The following is a 20715-nucleotide window of genomic DNA, read 5'->3' as shown; positions in this document are numbered from 1 at the left end:
TCCAGTTCTGGACTTTAGCGCTGCACTAGAAAAGCGCTGTTTCATTCATCCTGGACTAAATAAAACACTCTTACTGACAGTTTAGCAGAGATAATAATCTTACTCCATCCACAGGATTTGTCCAAAGGCATATTGTATACAAGGTGCATGCTGTAAATGCTGTTGGTTTACTTACAGTAAGCCGTGTAATATAAAGAAATGCAGAGACTAAGACACCACAGTCTATAAGGTGTAAATTTATGTAGTAATTTACCCTCAACACAACAAATCATGGGCAAATAATCTCGAAAGCAAAGCAGGGCTGAGACACAGAGTGCTTTATCAGAGGAAGAGCTGGTAATCACTTCCCAGAATGCCAAGTGAGTGCAGCTGGTGTGCTCCCTGATATCTGAGCCTCTGTAGGAAATTGATACTTACACTTGAAAACAAAACTGTCAAATATAATTTATCTGCAGCCATTTGTTTTATTATCTCTAAAAAGGACACTGCTAAATAAATGAAGTCAGCCTGGGCAGACCCTACAACAGTGAGAAAAGAAACACTTGTTCAAAGAAAAGAATGGAATACCCTTTGTACCCAGAGACAGAGGGAGAAAAAGAGAGCACAGACATAGCTGTTATCTTTCAGGGAAGTACTACTGAAATGCTACCAACATAACATATCCTTCCATACAGTATATACTTGATCATATATTAGTCAATGCCTTTCCTATTTGTTCTCACAAAATGTATGTGATACTGCAGCAACGTGACTGAATGAGACCCATAAACCTAAATCTAAATCACCTCAAATTACCCATCCAGTCATTATTCTTTACACAACATTTGACATTCTGCCAATTTTAGGTCCTTTATCTGCTCACCAGGAGATAACAACTAATGGCCCCCTGCCAGGTATTACCTGCCAGGTATTACCAGTTCCCAACAACCCTTCATTTCATTCTGGCACAGAAGAGAATGAGTAAAAGACATCCCAAGCTGATTTATTATGGAGCTGAACCATGTTTATGAACCATCATATGCATCACTCTCTGAAAATGGTCATGCTGGTCACATAGCTTGTCCAATAACGTCAGTTATTCTATGTTTTAGGACAGCTCTGTTCAGTAATAAAAATGAAGGTAGCAAAAACATTTTCCCAGAAATGACGCTATAGAAGAAAATGTTTAATTGAAGGGGGTTATGAGTGGCACAACTGCCTGAGTTTTGTTAATCTCATGTTGATTTCCACTGATGCTATTGCCAACCCAGTCTGGAGGTCTATAAGGAAACTGGATGTGTCCGTAGGTGTACTTTCCCTGTTCTATTCTAGTCCTGTTCTAGTAAAAAAAGCTCTTTATAGAACTATATATTCAAGAAAAAAAATATTTCAGAACCATTATTTTTGAGGATGTGTCCCTGAATTAAAGTTCTATGACCCAATGCTGCACTAAAAGCTGCTCCTTTATCAGGTGCACTACTATCAGAAAAGGAGGATCATCATCATCATTTTCTTCTCCGCTTCTCCATTTCAGGGTCGCGGTGGAAAAGGAGGATAGACTTCTTGTTAATCTATTTTCTACAAAGTTTCAACATTTCACCCTGACAGGACATTCGCAATCTCTCACCGTCAGCAGATGGGCCTTTCTCTCACTGATTTCTTCCCCTGCTCCAGCACGGTTCTGAGTGACAGGCTTCATTACGCTCTGTGCACTGGCTGGGACCCTGTCTTGGCAGTGGCCGCTTTTTCCCCCTTGGCCTCAGCAGCTTTATCTAATCGTGCAGACGCAGGCAGCTGCTGGCGCTCCTGCCCCCCTGTGCCCCCTGTGCCACTCTCGCCGGAGGCAAGGTCAGCATGAGGAGGTGCCACCTGGCAACGGGCCATCAGCTCAACACCTCCATCCTGGCACAGGGCCAAGCACAGACCACATGGGCCTTACACAGTTTACAGGTATATTAGTCTTAATGCTGATATTAGAAAGCACTGTCAATTCTGCATCTACTCTGGCAAACTGAAAGCAATGAGAAATGTATTCCTCCTGTTCATTCATCATGCTTATTTAAGGAAATATTAAATTTTATTCCATATATAAACAAGAATAATTCTGAAAAAGCATTGTTGGTTTCTAAACATAACATTCATGGTGTACATACCATCAATATATGGAGAATTAATAGCAAAAATTATTGTGATGTCACAAAACTGCCTGTTTATTTTTAAAGGAAAGGTCTTATTATACCACAGTTAGTTCTGACCCCGCAATGTGATTGGCTAAGAGATGTTCCAAAAGTGCCAATATTACAGGATAATAGCACTCTGACATAATATCTTCAGGTATCACTCCACAAAATACTTGTAACTTAGCAACAATGCCAGCACTTTCTTGACTTTTTCACCAAAAGGCAATCTGGTTCATCTTCCCTTCACCTACATTATTTTAAACAGAGTAAAGTATTATGGCGCAGTGGACTATTATCTGCTTTCTGATTCATAAACAAAAGAAAATAAAAAATAAATAACAAGTAATTGGCTACATCCATGTGGTTTCTGTGATTGGGTTTATTTCAAGTTGAGGTACGTCTTTTTTTCTCCGCTGCGCTCATTCACCAGCTCAGCAGAACGACTCTGGAGCGATACTCCAAAATACTTACTTTTAAAGTAAACAGAAAGAAAGTAAACACATACATAACGTGCTGCAAAACTATACAACTTGAGTTACAAATATTTGTGTTAATTCAAACAGTGAATAAAAAAACTGCAGGCAAATTAAACTTCGGCCACACACCAACAAGAGTTTGTCTCCTCAAACATGCAATTCCACCTTAAAAGATGCAGAGCTTCTGAATGTAAACAACCTAGAGAGAACTGCAGTTTTAAACATTGCTTTTAAATGATGAGAAATAGCAGTGGTAAAATGAAAAAAATGACATTATTTAGTAAATAAACCCATACAAATAATGCAAAATTGGGCCTCAGGGAAAAAAATAGAAGTATAGAAAGTACAAGAAAAATGAAAAGGCCTTAAATAAAAAAATTAAAAAAAAAATAAATAAATAAATAAAAGGCCTTAAAGTGGATGTCTAGCAAACAAACGTGATCTGTGCATATGCCAAAACCATCTGATAAATTCAGATTTGATTGATTCTGTGTTCAACAGATTCTGTGTTAATGTGATGACTGATTGACTTGCAGTTTTCTCATGATCAGATTACTTTAGTGCTTCAAAACTAGTTAAGTATATTGTTGTTAAAATGTGATTTTCTGATGTCATCATATTATTGAGTAAATATATATTATAAATTATATATATATATATATATATATATATATATATATATATATATATTTTTTTTTTTTTTTTTTTCCTGTATGTTTTAATGAAACATTTCCCTCCATGCTTATCAAAAACAAATTACAAAGTAAATCTGAGTATTGCTCAGGCATAACCCATCTCTACTTGTCTTTTGAGGCATGATTTAATCCTGGCATCTGATCTGTCCTTTTGTTGTGTTCTTTTTCAGGTTCTCAGTGTGGAAGTATCAGTGCTAGCTGTCCCAAGGTTGGAGATGAGCATTAAGGTAAACCTTGATGCTGAGATGTGCCCTGTTCTCTCCTCCAGCCTCAAATCTTCTGCAGGAATCAAAGCTCTGCAAACTCTTACACAGGAGAGTCCTGCCCTGTCTCTCATCTGCCGATGAACTATCCAACACTACTTACAAAAAGAGGTGGGCATGTGTGAACACTGAAAGCCTAGAAATATGTGTGGAAAACTTTTACACACACACACACACACACACATATACACACACACACACGTATACACACACACACACAGTTTTTTTGTATTGTTTATAGCTTAGTTGTTTTACAAGGTCACAGTCTGGCACAAAAGCATTCTGAATGAATACATGACAGTTACACCAATATTGCACTTGTCTAGATCCCCAGAACTCTTTTTTTTTTTAAACATCAGCTTTCACCTGGATGTGTGACAGCATCCAATACACACCAGTATGCACACCATACATTAGCTACAGTAGACAGATGACAGGGAGAGAATGAGGAGGCCTATTTCATGTAAAACATTTTGTGCACATGTTTGGTGTCTCATTTCTCTTATTTTTTTCTCATACTCCCCCTTGTCTTTCTCTCTACAATGATAGACTGGAGTGTCAATCTCCCTTGGCCTGTTGAACCATCCAGGCCCAGCCAATCTCAGCCAGCCACAACCATTCCTGTGTACACAACCCTGTCTCACACTTAGTCATGATATAGTCACATATATAGGAGACTGCAATTCGTGACATAGTCACATATTTTGGACATTTTATGCGACAATATCACGATCATAAGTGAATGGGCAATTACCATACAAACCGTCATATCCGTGCCCCGTGTTATGCGACAGTAACATGAAAACTCCTCCTCATTAAGGCGTCATTACCATCCGTAAATACCACGGTCTTATTTTTATTTATGGAAAATATAATGTTACTAATTCATTATTTGCTAAAATATCAAAGCAAATAATGGCTAGAGAAATGTCCTTTTCAGTATTAACCTTTTGAAAATTTGTCAAAATAACGTTAAGTGAAAGAAATTGAGAGTTAAAGCTAAAGTAGGACACCAATAATAAGCATTGACACACAGCAGATCACCCACCAACCTAGATCCTCACAGTACACTTGGCACTGGTTTACGCCAGATGCCCTTCCAGACACAACCCACCCATTTCACCTAAGCTTGAAACTGGCACCAGCACAATGCAAGTGGCTGGGTAGTGTAACACAGTGAGAACACCCTGAGCTCCCCTAAGACATTGGACCAATTTATGCCTCAAACCCATGCCCTTTTAGCCTCAGCGATTTGCAGGAGTGACATAACCCTTGAACTCACATACTGTCCATGCAGTGAAGTTTTTTTAGTGGAATATGCTTCCTAGTACTTTGCGGCATTTGAATTTGCCCATCCACCATGCACGGTTTACCCAATATAGAGACATATATAGGTACAAACATTATAATCCAACTATTGCTTGTTTTATAAACTCTTGCTAAAATAACATCTATAGACATCACAACATATTAGGAGGAGAAATCTAGCTGTCCAGTTTGGCTTGTGGTCAAATAGGGTCATAATACTGATCGAACACTGTCTCTCTCTTTTTCTTCTCATATGCTTCTTCAAACACTATTCACACAAACACAAAATGACTCAGTAATATTGAATGTACAAGGTGGGCCATTTATATGGATACACCTTAATAAAATGGGAATGGTTGGTGATATTAGCTTCCTGTTTGTGGCACATTAGTATATGGGAAGGGGGAAACTTTTCAAGATGGGTGGTGACCATGGTGGCCATTTTGAAGTCGAACATTTTGGATCCAACTTTTGTTTTTTCAGTGGGAAGAGGGTGATGTGACACATCAAACTCATTGGAAATTTCACAAGAAAAACAATGGTGTGTTTGGTAACGTAACTTTATTCATTCATGAGTTATTTACAAGTTTCTGACCACTTATAAAATGTGTTCAAAGTGCTGCCCATTGTGTTGGATTGTCAATGCAACCCTCTTCTCCTACTCTTCACACACTCATAACAACACCAGGAGAAATGCTAGCACAGGCTTCCAGCATTCGTAGTTTCAGGTGCTGCACATCTCATATCTTCACAGCATAGACAATTGCCTTCAGATGTCCCCAAAGATAAAAGTCTAAGAGGGTCAGATCAGGAGACCTTGGGGGCCATTCAACTGGCCCAAGATGACCAATCCACTTTCCAGGAAACTGTTCATCTAGGAATGCTCAGACCTGACACCCATAATGTGGTGGTGCACCATCTTGCTGGAAAAACTCAGGGAATGTGCCAGCTTCCGTGCATAAAGGGGAAAACACATCATAATATAGCAATTTCGCATATCCAATGGCCTTGAGGTTTTCATTAATGAAGAACGGCCCCACTATCATTGTACCCCATATACCACACCATATCATCAATTTTTTTGTTCCAACAATCTTGGAGGGATCTTTCCAATGTGGGTTAGTGTCAGACCAATAGCAGTGGTTTTCATCACTGAAACAAATCTTCTGTGTAAACTGAGGGTCCTGTTCCAATTTTTGTTTTGCCCATTCTGCAAATTCAGTGCGCCAATCTGGGTCATCCTCGTTGAGATGCTGCAGCAACTGGAGTTTGTAAGGGTGCCATTTTTGAGTAGCTTATATACGCCGAAGAGATGTTCGACTGATGCCACTGTCCAGTGACATGCGGCGAGTGCTACGCTGCTCTTGCTGAATGAAGCCTAGACAGCCACTGATGTTTCTTCATTAATGACAGTTTTCATGCGTCCACATTTTGGCAAATCCAATACTGAACCAGTTTCACGAAACTTGGCAAGCAGTTTGCTAACTGTAGAATGGGAGATAGGTGGTCTCGTAGGGTGTCTTGCATTGAAATCTGCTGCAATGACTCGGTTACTGCATTCACCAGACATCAACACAGTTTCTATCCGCTCCTCACGTGTTAACCTCTGCAACATGTCAATGGCTGTAAACAAAGAAACTTGTAAATAACTAATGAAAGAATATAGTTATGTTAAAACAAAGCACACCATTGTTTTTGTTGTGAAATTCCCAATAAGTTTGATGTGTCTCATGACCCTCTTTCCATTGCAAAAACAAAAGTTGGATCCAAAATGGCCGACATCAAAATGGCCACCATGGTCACCACCCATCTTGAAAAGTTTTCCCCCCTCCCGTATACTAATGTGCCACAAACAGGACGCTAATATCACCAACCATTCCCAATTTTTTAATGTGTATCCATATAAATGTCCCACCCTGTGGTTTGGCACAAATGATTATGATGGGATAGAACTGGATCCAATATATCATTAAACATTCTGAATTTTGTTTTAAATTCTACTTTAAAGCACATGACCACCTGATAGATCAAAACTGATCAAAATTGAAGATCATTGTCTCACTCGTGTGATTCTGGATGGCCAGTTATCATTTGCAACCTATGTTGCAAACATGACACAGTCGTGCAGATTTCTACTGTACCACATTCAGCAGATTCAACTCTTTCTTTCTCAGAAGTCTGCCCAGGTGCTAGTACAGTCTCTTGTCATATCAAGTCTCTCTCATCTTGTTTCTAACTGTAATTAAATATTCCTAAACAGTTCTGCACTTAGAAGGACCTCCCCAAATTCTCATTCTCCTCACCAGTTACACTTGGATGCATTTTGATCTTCTCTCTATTACAGTTTTTCTCAATTGCTAAAACACAAAACTCTGTTGTCTGAATCAAATTCTCGGTGTCCTAAACCCATTTATTGAAATTGTCAGAACCCATTTGTCAGAACCACAAGCACATTTCACCTAGTTATTCACAACAGGTGCACCCTTTTGTCAGAACCTTAAGCACTTTTCACCTATTAAGACACAATTTGCAAACATATTTGCACCCACTAAAACATATTTTGCACTGTGATACACGTGGTTTGCATAATGGTAAGCACAGGTAGCAAAAGTGAAACTCAAATAAAGCACCAGTGTCACAACTTAAAACTCTAAATTGATCACACATGTGACAAATGGTGTGAAGAAACCAATATAAGCCAGTATAAGGGTCCCCGGTTGTACAAGTTTCACTATGGATAGAAACAGAGAGGCAGAGTAAGGGGAAGAGGTAGAAGAAGAGGAGGGATGAGACAAAGAATGATCATTTCAGTTGAAATACGGACAATCATCATTGACCACGTTCGTGTCCATGGATTGACTATCTATCTATCTATCTATCTATCTATCTATCTATCTATCTATCTATCGTTACACTTATATAGCGCCTTTCTAGATACCCAAGAATGCTTTACAATCCACACTCCTCAGAACGCTCAGAACATTCTATATTCTATATATATCAGCGTTCATTCTATATATATCAAAGTTCATTCTATATATATCAACTTTCATTCTATATATATCAGCGTTCATTCTATATATATCAACTTTCATTCTATATATATCAGCGTTCATTCTATATATATCAACTTTCATTCTATATATATCAACTTTCATTCTATATATATCAGCGTTCATTCTATATATATCAAAGTTCATTTTATATATATCAAAGTTCATTCTATATATATCAACTTTCATTCTATATATATCAGCGTTCATTCTATATATATCAAAGTTCATTCTATATATATCAACTTTCATTCTATATATATCAGCGTTCATTCTATATATATCAAAGTTAATTCTATATATATCAAAGTTCATTCTATATATATCAACTTTCATTCTATATATATCAGCGTTCATTCTATATATATCAAAGTTCATTTTATATATATCAAAGTTCATTCTATATATATCAACTTTCATTCTATATATATCAAAGTTCATTCTATATATATCAACTTTCATTCTATATATATCAACTTTCATTCTATATATATCAAAGTTCATTCTATATATATCAAAGTTCATTCTATATATATCAACTTTCATTCTATATATATCAAAGTTCATTCTATATATATCAAAGTTCATTCTATATATATCAACTTTCATTCTATATATATATCAGCGTTCATTCTATATATATCAACTTTCATTCTATATATATCAGCGTTCATTCTATATATATCAGCGTTCATTCTATATATATCAAAGTTCATTCTATATCTATCATATATCTATGTTTGGCTTGCCATAGGCAAGCCAAACAGGAAATATTTAATGAACTTTGATATATATAGAATGAAAGTTGATATATATAGAATGAATGCTGATATATATAGAATGAAAGTTGATATATATAGAATGAAAGTTGATATATATAGAATGAATGCTGATATATATAGAATGAAAGTTGATATATATAGAATGAACTTTGATATATATAGAATGAACATTGATATATATAGAATGAACTTTGACTGTCTCGTTTCCGAAGGCTTTACTGCTATCTGTTTATTGTTGCCATGGAGGCAATCACCAGCCTCGCGGTGCGCGATTTCAAAATAAGAGCGGACAGCGCGATTGAAAAAAAAAAATCATAATAAAAAAAAAAACTTTTCAAAACAGCTCTCGTGCCAGAAATAGATGACCAATGGGCCTAAAAAGGCCAGGAGGCCGCTATTTGAGTATGGGGGATATATAATGAACGCTGATATATATAGAATGATCATGGCCAAGGACTTCCGAACCATTCTGGAGGACCATGTGCATTCAATGGTTCAAACATTGTATCCTGAAGGCGATTCCGTGTATCAGGATGACAATGCACGAATACACACAGCAAGACTGGTGAAAGATTGGTTTGATGAACACGAAAGTGAAGTTGAACATCTCCCATAGCCTGCACAGTCACCAGATATAAATATTATTGAGCCACTTTGGGGTGTTTTGGAGGAGCGAGTCAGGAAACGTTTTCCTCCACCAGCATCACGTAGTGACCTGGCCACTATCCTGCAAGAAGAATGGCTTAAAATCCATCTGACCACTGTACAGGACTTTCTCAAGACAAATTGCTGCTGTATTGGCCACAAAAGGAGGCCCTACACCACACTAATACATTATTGTTGTCTAAAACCAGGTGTTTTAGTTTCATTGTCCAACCCCTGTATGTCAGCTTTCATTCTATATATAACAGTGTTCATTCTGTATATATCAAAGTTCATTCTATATAAATCAGCGTTCATTCTATATATATCAAAGTTCATTCTATATATATCAACTTTCATTCTATATATATCAACTTTCATTCTATATATATCAAAGTTCATTCTATATATATCAAAGTTCATTCTATATATATCAGCGTTCATTCTATATATATCAGCGTTCATTCTATATATATCAGCATTCATTCTATATATATCAAAGTTCATTCTATATATATCAACTTTCATTCTATATATATCAAAATTCATTAAATATTTCCTGTTTGGCTTGCCATACTTGCCATATGTATAATTTATTTATTTATTTATTTATTTATTTTGCACACTACATAATTACTATTTTTTGTTAAACAAGAGTTTTGTTTTGCATTTTCCTTTGTGGACAATAAAGATTATTTCTACAGCTTCATGATCTGATCTCTGTGTTTTTATTTTTTCAGGGTTGTGTGTAATGACTGTTCAGTGCTGTTTATCATTGTGATTGACTCGAGGCCTGTTTTGACAACATTGTTTGGTTTTGAGCACTGCTTGGACTGTTTTGAGGCAATAGTTTGGTTTTGCAGGAAGAGTCAGAGGTTTTGTGAATTTAGTATGTGAATTGGGTTTTGTGTTTACAGTTTGGAGAAATAGATGCATGATTTCAGGAAATGTGTCTTGGCAATTGAGAAAAACTGTAAGAGCCTATAAAAATATGTTTGTGAGCTGATTTCATTAGTTTTTATTGTTCCGATGCCAGAATAAACCCATGGAACCGACAAACGTTTGGATAATTGAACTTTAATCCTAAGTATTACTGAGACTATGGGCTAGTCCACTAGTAAGCATTAGCAATTCATTATATACTTACATTTTTTGTCCATTTTTAAGTAATTTATATGTCTATAAAGCCTCTAAGCATTTCTTGATCTTTCCCACAGAAGGCATATTGCAGCACCCTGCAGCTAGAGCTATGAGCCTTTTCTTCCAAGGGGATGAGGAAGAGAAGGACACTTAAAACTTCAATTTAACATTAGGGTCCCTGGTGCCTGGCTGGGGATTAAATGAGGACTCCACCACGTTTTAGTTCCACTTGAAGCTTCTAACCCAACTGACTCATTGCTGCCTCTGCTGTTTTATACCTGTTACTGGATCAGAATGTTCAGGAAAATAATTTATACTGCTATTAATAAATTATCCTGTAGATTGCCCTGTATCTTTCATTTAAATTCTTAATATGCATTCATACACATCTACAGTTATGGATGGTGGATTTCTTTATAATGAGGTCTGATCTTATTGTTAATAATTATTTTGGAAAATATCATTACTTTAGTTTAGTCTTTTTCTATGCAGATACTACTACAATATGGGGTTACTTCATTTTCATAGAGAAACTTTACCAGTAACTTTGAAGGAATACTTTAAATTTGCCAACTCAGTGTGTCAAATGGAAGGCTAGGAAAGAGTGAAAGTGATAGATAGATAGATAGCTAGATAGATAGATAGATAGATAGATAGATAGATAGATAGATAGATAGATAGGGGGAGAGAGAGAGAGAGAGAAAGGGGGGGGTGTTACAGACAGTGCTGGACAGCTCTAATGAGTTATGTAATATACCCGTGTGGTTTCTCCTGTGATGTTGCAGGGGGCAGGATTTTGAGGGGTTAGCAGTAATCCTGGAGACTGGGAGAGATTTACTCACAGACTGGGTGGAGCCCCGACGTTGACAACTTCTTTATCAGGACACAAAGGAGCTCTGGATCCCCTCCTAACTGACAGCTCCTCTGAAGTGCCTGGGGAAGAAGATTGAGGGGTTACCTTAAAAAATCACTTGATGTAACAGGGCTGTGAGATGTACATATGCTGGAAAAAGAACAGAAACATTAAAACTCAGGTCAAGAACTGTTGCACTGATTTTGCTGCCCTATTGATATGCAGTACAGGTTACATATTTTACAAACACAACCATTACTGTTACTGTCAAACCTCTCAAAACTGTCACATAACAGGAGAGGTCAAAAACATGTTTAACCTTTACAAGTTAGATAGTTGATAGTGAATATCTTTTAAGAAATGTTGGGATGTTTCTATTTATAATGATCATAATATAGTTTACACCACATAAAGAAAGCTGGGTGGCACACTGTTGCAGCAGTTGGTTGTCACCCAGCTCCAGGGTCCTGGCATAGTAGGTTTGAGCCCTGACTTACTATCACTGTCTGTAAGGAGTTTGGTGTGTTCTTTCTGTGTCTGCGTGGGTTTCCTCCGGGTAATCCAGTGTCCTTCCACAGTCCAAATGCAAAATCCAAGGTGGATTTGCCATGGAAAAGCATCCATAGCTGTGAATGTGTGTTTGTGAGATATTGCCTTGTGCCCAGTGATTCTGAGTAGGCTGCAGACCTCTTGAGACTCTGCGTCCTCATATGCGGACATTACATTTCTGCTTCTCTGCATCATGATACTTACATTTTTACAACATTAACCCTTTGACCTCATATGGAGACACTGCATGTAACATCTAGTGGTCACATGACAACATTACACTCAATTGATTGAAAACAAGATGGTGGGAATCCCAGTCAAAAGTTTCTCCAGCCAGTCCAGACAGAAACATGGGCCAGGTAAAAATTCTCATCAAATTTTATGTTTGAAACTACTTAATTTATGTACAATAACATCTCTAGCCTCATATGGCATGCATTTTTGACAAATTTGAGCAATAATAGAAAGTTACAACATCTGTAAAAATGAAGTACTTGTTTGAGGACATTGGGACTACATTACATCATTGGTTGTGCTTCATTGTATAATTACAGAGAGAGTTTTAATGTCAGAAGCAGAACAATTGCTCAATGCATATGAGGACATTGTTTTTTGGGAGAACTACATCGTATAGGAAGCTAAAATGTTGTTTTTGGACTAATTGGGTTCTTCTGATTCCAAATGGCAAGGATAATTTTTAAATATTAAAATAAACTACTGTCACCATATGAGGACATTGTTTTATGCAAAAAATGACTTTCTGTACAAAGACAAGGTTTAGTTTTTATACTTGTTAGGCCCTACTCATCTCAAGTTGCTAGGATAATTAAAATTTACAAACCAAGCAAATGTGTGGGTCTCAGGAGGCTAAGATGACAACTTTGATGTTCAAAAAAGAAAGCTTTTCTTTCACAAAAGATTTTGTGCACAACTGTAGATATTCAGCAGGATCTACCAATAGAATATTGTTCCCTCCACGTCCGAGCACAGATGTGGTGTGAATCGAAAGTTAGAGACAGAACCCCTATTTCCGGCAGTGGGCCGCTGCAGTGGGACATTCAGAACACGTCTGGGCTGCCAGTGAAAATAAAGTTCAGTAGATCACAGTTCACTCGGCCTCACGCTCTAATCACTCAGGGGACAGTGAGTGTCCATCAGCAGCTGACAGCCACCAGCACAGCTAACCACACAGATCAGCGCCTGACACTCGAGGCGTGGGAGGAAGTAGGGCGGCGGTGGTGTGGCTGGGGAAATGAGCCACGTTGTTAAAGATTCAATAGATCAAGTGCTTACTACAAAAAAAAGTCTATTTCATTTTGGATCATCTCTATTGCTCATTCATCATGGAATTTTCACACCATGTCAAGGACAGCTCATGTCTTTAAATTATGTCAAAAAGTGGAGATACCAGATTTTTTTCAGTGACAAAATATTCCTCAATGTTTCTTCACTTGGATGCATATGCAAGCTATTTACAGTGGGCTGGTTATTAAAGTCCTTTAGGAACCAAAATGGCTCTTCCAAGACAAAAACACTTGTTGGATTTTATTTTATTTTATTTTTTTGCTATGTATATTTTTCCCAAGTTTCATTGTGTATATGCATCCACAATATCTGCAGTTCATCTTTGACCATTTTCAGAATTAAACAGGCTGTTTCTGATCCTGTTTATTTATTGATGAATCTAATCTGATTGGCTGCTTTGTTAATAAATGCCGTATCCTGAGTAAGCGGCTGTAAGTGAACATGTAGGTTTTTATACCATCACAGAAATATTAAAAAATGTTGGACACGTAGAGAGAATGGACAGTGTAGTCACATGTTAACATCAGATTTGAGGAAAATAATATTTTCCATGATATTGGCCAATTAAGAGCATGACAAAACTAGACATATTAGCTCTGATATGATTTTTTTAAAAGTATGCTAATTATACGACTTAGTGCCAAGTGACATGGCAGGAACAAGTCCATATGGACTTGAGAACAGGCGTAAGTAAACCTCCAGTGCCCAACTATGCAAAAGCAATCTCCATCCAAATGAACTCTTCTGTTCTTTAGCCTGTGCAAATTCCCTACAAATTCCCAACTTCAAGTTGTCTCCCCATAATCTAGGATTATGCCTGCTAGATAAAGAAAATGAGGCAATCCGTCTTCTTTAAGAGGTTTAATCTTTTATGAAATAGACTGGATTATTTCCTCGGGTAAGGGTTTATGACCAGGCTTAATTCCAGGAGAGGTTTCCGATCTGTTTTCATGCCTTCATGGCCCCCTTTGTCCATGCCCCCCAAAGGCCCCTTCAAGCAACTCTACATCCACCACATCCACCCCCCCCCCCCCACCTATCCTCCTACTTGCTCCCTCCCTTAGCTCCAGGGACATTTGATTAATGGCTATCATTTGACCCGTTATGGCAACAGTCTGCCAAAAAGTCAAGATTAAGTGCCAATGTCTGGGCTGACGGGAGCCCTGCTGCTAATTTTACATGATGTATGGGGGTAATAGTGTCGTAGCATCTAGTCTGTAAGACAGGAGCACCGGGAGCTTTTCCTCCTCTCTGATAGACATGTGTGCTGGGCATGTGACAGGGAAAATGGCTGTGGGCACAACACTGTGAGGCAGTTGTCCCATTGTCATGATACACATTCCTGTGTGTTTGCTTCCATGCATGAATCTCATCTAGTATTCTGGTATAAGTAAAGTCTACCAGGTTAATAAATAACAAAGGATTTCCTGCTTTGGACACTGTGTGTACAAAACGAACGGGTAAGCAACAATTAGTAAAACCCAGAGGAACACTTCTTATGACACATTCAGCTGCCTGGCCCAAACTAAACATGTTGGCAAAAAAAAAAAAGTGTGCTCGTCACAGGCTTGTTTACATGCAACCTTAACAGTTTAACGTTTGGATGTTTTCAGGATATTCTCCAGCTGATTTTCATTTACATGTTTCACTATCATATATATTATTTTTTGTCATTTTTTTTCTGTTCTGATGTTTTTACTTCTATTTGAGTATATCTGAGTATATTCAGTCTATCTGATCACAGAATGACTCTTGGCTGGGTATTTTTGTGAATTTCAACTTTCAACCCAGCAGCAACACAGACACTACAGTGCCTGACACCCTCCTAACAGTGCCACACATACACAAACACGCCACTAGTATGTTAGTGTGACTGCTGTGCTGAGAGAAATCTACCAGCCGATCAGGTCAGCTGCGGTCCTTTGGTCAGAAACTGACCCATGAATATGGGGTAGAGTGGGGCAGCTTACAAAATGTAAATGGCAGCAGATGGGCTTCAGTGTGTAATTGTACATGCACATAGCGATGCATAATCAGGGTTTAATTTGTAAATGACAAGGTCCTGGGCAGTAATGTTGTGGCAGTGACGGATCCAGTGGATTGATGGGACAAAACAAGGAGGTCCTGAAATAAAAAAAACAATAGGTGCGTCAAATATACTGCTGTGAGCTTTCCCCATAAGATTTTATACTGTATATGAGGAGCATGTTGGATCCAGTTTGGGAGGTGCAGAATCTGGCTCAAATCCAGCTTTAAAGTGTCCTATCTTATAAGTCTATTGAAGCTGATAGCACTGACTAACAAATCTCAGATAGATGTGAAAAGTTATGGCTATTTAAAAAATAGACATTGTTAATATGAACATTGATTTCAAACATAGTGTACAGTTAATGATAATGAATGTATTCCTAATATTTATAATATTATCATGTGAAAAGGTTCAGGTAAACGTCTGGTAAATGTAAGTCATGGATAGTTTCACTGCATGGGAATTGCAGTTATGATGGAGGTCCTTACGGGACTGAGCTCAGCTGTTTCTCAGAAAAAAGGTCCACACTGTCACAACACTAATTTACATTTATGTGCCAGAGTAATACTGAAGTAATTAAAGCTCATGTTTGTCAATGTCACTGAACCTGAACTCTGTTCTCCTGCACATTAAATCAGTATATAGATTTGCAAAGCAATGAAGCACAGAAAGATGTGAGCAGCCAGATTGCAGTCAGTTTCCACTGCACACTTTTTCATGATAATGTCTGTGTGCGTTTGTGTGGGTGGGTGGGTGGGTGTATATCTGTCTTAATTTAAAAGGGGTCCTCAGTATTCAACAGAAAGGGCCAAAGTTGTTTTGTTCTTATTCTATCAAACCATCATTATAATCTCAGAAGAAAGAATGACAACCAGCCTCTCTGTTCTCATATGAAAACAGAGAGCCTGTTTTCTGTAAATTCTCTAAATGGTTTGTTGTTGCAGTAAACAAAGGACTTTGGGGAGCCTTTCGGTATTGATAGGCCAAACAACAGTTTGCCCAAGGAGGATTGTGGGATGCTTAAGCGCTTGGCTTTGAAGAACTGAGCAGGATTTTCTCCAGTGGCTTCTCTGAAGCATGTTACGTTATGACGTGATTAGCGGGAGCACTCATTACAAATGCATTTACAGCCCTCTTTGAACTCCAGCTCCGAACACCATCAGAATAACATCACAGTTATGGATTTCAGAGCCATGGAGAATGTCCTGAATTTGATGGAGGGTTGGTGAAAAAGACAGAAAAATGGGGAAAGTCTGTAGCTAGCACTATGTGTTATTATGAACACAATCAGAATTAGTTAATTTTGCCAGTTATGTTACATGTGCAAGGAATTTATCTTGGTGAGTGCACTTGCATGTGACATAACTAGATTGCACCATTGTCCACTCTCCCTGGGTAAGTAGGATAGCCCTGTCCCGTCAACACAATTTGAGCAATTTTGTGTTGTCTTGGTGGGTCCAACAAGGGGCACTTGTAGTGATGGGGACACTGTACTGAACAGATAGTGCCTTCCTTTGGAAAACTGAGGTCCTGACTCTGAGGTAATAAAAGATCCCTGGTCAATTCTTTGTAGGGACATTACATTTCATTGTAATTACATTACATTACATTGTAAATCTAACAACGTTGTCATATGATCCAGGTGGACGCTGTGCATTGTTTTTTGGAGGTGATTCCCAAATGTTCCAAAGGATGTAATGTGTGCTCTGCCAAGATGACAGCGTTCTAAGTGTGAGCCTTTTTATTCGGAGTTCACCAGTTCAGTCCCCAGTGCTGGCTCAGCCAGTGCAAGACCAGGGGTTCTAGGTAATACAACTTACTTTGCTCCCTCCTTTTTCCCTAATCTCCAGCACAATGCTAGCTAGCACAGGCATCTGTTAACTGACAGGTTTGGTCATTTGCGGTTCTCCTCCAGGAGTGTTGAGCTGTGGTGTTTTGTTAGTAATAGTTTGAAAAAAGCAGGAGTTGTCTTCACATGTTCCAGAGGAAAAATCTGTTTGAACCTACCCTCCCGGTTTGACTTCAGTGTGTGGCATTGTTCCATAACCGATGTATTGGAACTGAATGGATTTTCTAGGCAGTGTGAATAATAATACACTTTTGAATGAGATGAATATTGCTGTGTAGATATATGTATTGGTGCAGTTGTATCCAGAAATTGTATTATTATTATTATTATTATTATTGCTATTATTAGTATTATCATGAGCATGAACACAATCTGAGATCTAACTGCTGTGCTGTGACTATAGCTCCATCTGAGGCTATATCTATTAAAGGGCTATTCAGGTTATTGGAGATTTGATTCACAGTGTGTGTACATGCATGTGTGTGTGTTTGTGTGTGCGTCCGACCATTAACTCAATTAACTTCCCACAAAATAAACTGTAATTGGCTGTTCCTGAGGAATCTGTGGATTTTCTTGATCCAGTAATTTGCATGATAATGAGCTACAAACAGCTGCACGCATCAACACGTGCAGCCACTGTCAATAAGCAGGGAGCAAATATTAATCAGTGATATTCCTTAATAATTCACAGTGCCGTGTTTGAATATGTGCACAGATTTTGATATTAGAATATCAAAGTTATGTATATGTATATCAGTTATGTGTCATATTTGCATTTTTTTTTGTCATTTCAAAATTATTCAGTCAGAGTGGGTGTAAAAAATGTGACAACACCTGAAGAATATAGTTGCATGCAGAGAGAGAGAGAGAGAGAGAGAGAGAGAGAGAGAGAGAGAGAGAGGAATCCCCAGCACTCTAGACAATCTTCAGTGTTACCTGGCTAGTCAGACCCCTAATGAGCTTGTTGATTAACTTTAGCTTTATCAAATGAGCACAATCTCTGAAGGAGAGAGAGAGAGAGAGAGAGAGAGAGAGAGACTCCCCAGGTTGGGTTTGATTTATGAACATGTGCACACTGAGTCAGAGTAATGTAATTCCCTTTGTGCGGAGTCTACAGGGGTTTGTTTGAAAAGAGAGAGAGAGAGAGAGAGAGAGAGAGAGAGAGAGAGAGAGAGAGAGAGAGAGAGAGAGAGAGAGAGAGAGAGAGAGAGAGAAGAGAGGAAAGTCAACAGAGAGAAAGGACACAAATAGGGAGTTAAACAAGAAGCAAAATACTGTGTGTGTGTGTGTGTATGTGTGTGTGTGTGTGTGTGTCAAGTCATGGTTGTAATTCCAGTATTTGGAATAAGGCCCACACTCATCGGCAAGAACAGAAACACTTCAGAAATATAACCATCCCATTCTCCAGAGATTTAAAATATGTTTTCTAAAATCATAAGAAGAATATTTCTAATGTGCAGATAAAAACACAGCAGGTCATACTTTTCACAATGTACTATGCACAGTCTTTCTGCTCACTTTTCAGTCTGAAAATGGAGTTGAACTTTGTTCTTGATGTGGAATCTCTGGGGTCAGGACAAGAATGTAGGCTGGTTTAGGAATACAGTCCTGCAGGGTTTTAGATCTAGACTTCATGCATTTGTCCAGTTCTGCATACGACTAAGTCTTATTCTCTCACAATCACGCAACCACCTGGAAACAGTGAAAGTTAGTTGTAAGGTCAGGTTTTTCTCAAAATTAGCAGCTAAAGAAACACAAATCTTGTAAAGGCATTATTTAATCTTAATACTTTTCATATTTACATGGAAACTATGCAGCATCTATGACCTACACTATATGTCCAGAAGTCTGTAGAAAATGCTTGTCAGTAGTGACTACTTTTACACTCTGTACCCACTGTAGTGTCTCTGTCTATCTGTTACACTCACCTATCTCTCCTATCTCTATTTGTCCCTCTGACCTCTCTGTCTCTCTCTCTCTCTCTCTTTCCACCTGGAGCAGCCTAAAGAACACCTGCTTCACCCTCTTAATTACCACAGTGCAATATGCCCCCCCCCACACACACAGCTTCGATAGCCCAACTTAGCATTGTGTCAAGGAATTTCAGACCCTGCAATAAAGCACTTCATAACAGAGATGCTCCCAGCCCCCAAAGCACTTTTAGAGACAGGGTTGAGAAAAAGAAACACAGACTCGTCTGTAGCTGAGGCGATGAGGGGATAAGCCAATGTAATGCTGGCTTCTTCAAACAGAGAGTCAAAGGTTAATAAAAGGGCACCTGGATGGGAGGATGAAGACATGGCAGGCCGAGGAGCAGGCGGGATTAAGCAGCTCACATATCAAAGAGTTCCCCAAGCAGGGGGCTCAGAAACCAGATCAGCCCGGGAAAAACTGCCTCCATCACGTCCTCCTAGAGCTTTTTCTCCTCCTCCACCTCCCTCTGTCTCACTCTCTAATCACCACTTCAAACTACAAGCTGAGAATGAAGTTATGATCAGATTACCCCATCCTCATGATTTGTGTCTGCTAAAGGATAAAGGTCAGGTCTCGGTGAAAATTGGGATCACAGGAGATCCAACAAACCACTAACAAGCTTTACCATGCCAGTGACTTCAGTGTAATATCACAGTAAGAGTTGATATGGTCCAGTGGATGTAGTAAGCTTATTGTAATTTGTTTGAGACACTGGTCTTGTGATACATTTCAGTTTGTGTATATTATATCCTGTATGCCTTGGCCTTTTTTTTTTGCAGCTGTGTTATGATTAGATTACTCCTATATCATGGTCAGATGTTTGCAGAATGTTAAAGGTCAGGTCTGGGTGACTCACAAGATTTTTTATGATGGCAAACTTGATTTTAAATGGAATACAACAAATTGCAAACTCTTATGGTTTCATTGAATCCTTATTTAGCCCACAGTGCTAACCCTCATGGTTTAGTAGACAAGTAGACACAGTAAGTTCATTTATGTGCCTTTGAAACACTAGTGATGAACTTCAGCTGTTTTGGCCTTGTATATCTCCATAAGTCTTGGCTCTTTTTCATCAAATCCATTTTCTCTATGACTATTTAATTCGATCTATACAACTGTGATGGGAATTACGATTATTAGTGTAATCTCAGTGTCTCGTGTTGGCAAAAGGTAAAAATTCAGGTCTGAGGTGAAGTTTGTATTAATATTTCTTAAAGTTTAATTTCTTTGTTAAGTCATTTGTTCATTTATTCATTCATGCATTCATCTCTTGTAACCACTGTATCCTGATCAGGGCAAACAAAGCTGAAATGTAATACAAGTTTCTGAAAGTAACTAAAGCAAACTTACCATGTCTACTAAACCATAACACTTAGCACCCTGGCCTCATTGAGAATTCAGTAAAATCATAACAGTTCACAGTTTGAGAGGTGACTAAGAAGGAACACACTCTGAAAAGGGCACAAGTTTTTTTTTTTTTTTGCTAAATGCTAACAACTATCGGCCTCTGTGTTTGCAGACACTTTTAACTGTTTGTTAGTTTGACACTCTAGTGCTATAGTTAATTTCCGTCATCCATTCCCACCTCTTCCTATCAGTCCAAACTACACCTGTGAATTATGATTAAATTATAAGAAT

Source organism: Hoplias malabaricus, chromosome 3 (assembly GCF_029633855.1).
Source record: "Hoplias malabaricus isolate fHopMal1 chromosome 3, fHopMal1.hap1, whole genome shotgun sequence".
Lineage (NCBI taxonomy): Eukaryota > Metazoa > Chordata > Actinopteri > Characiformes > Erythrinidae > Hoplias > Hoplias malabaricus.
Note: the sequence above shows the minus strand (reverse complement) of the source record.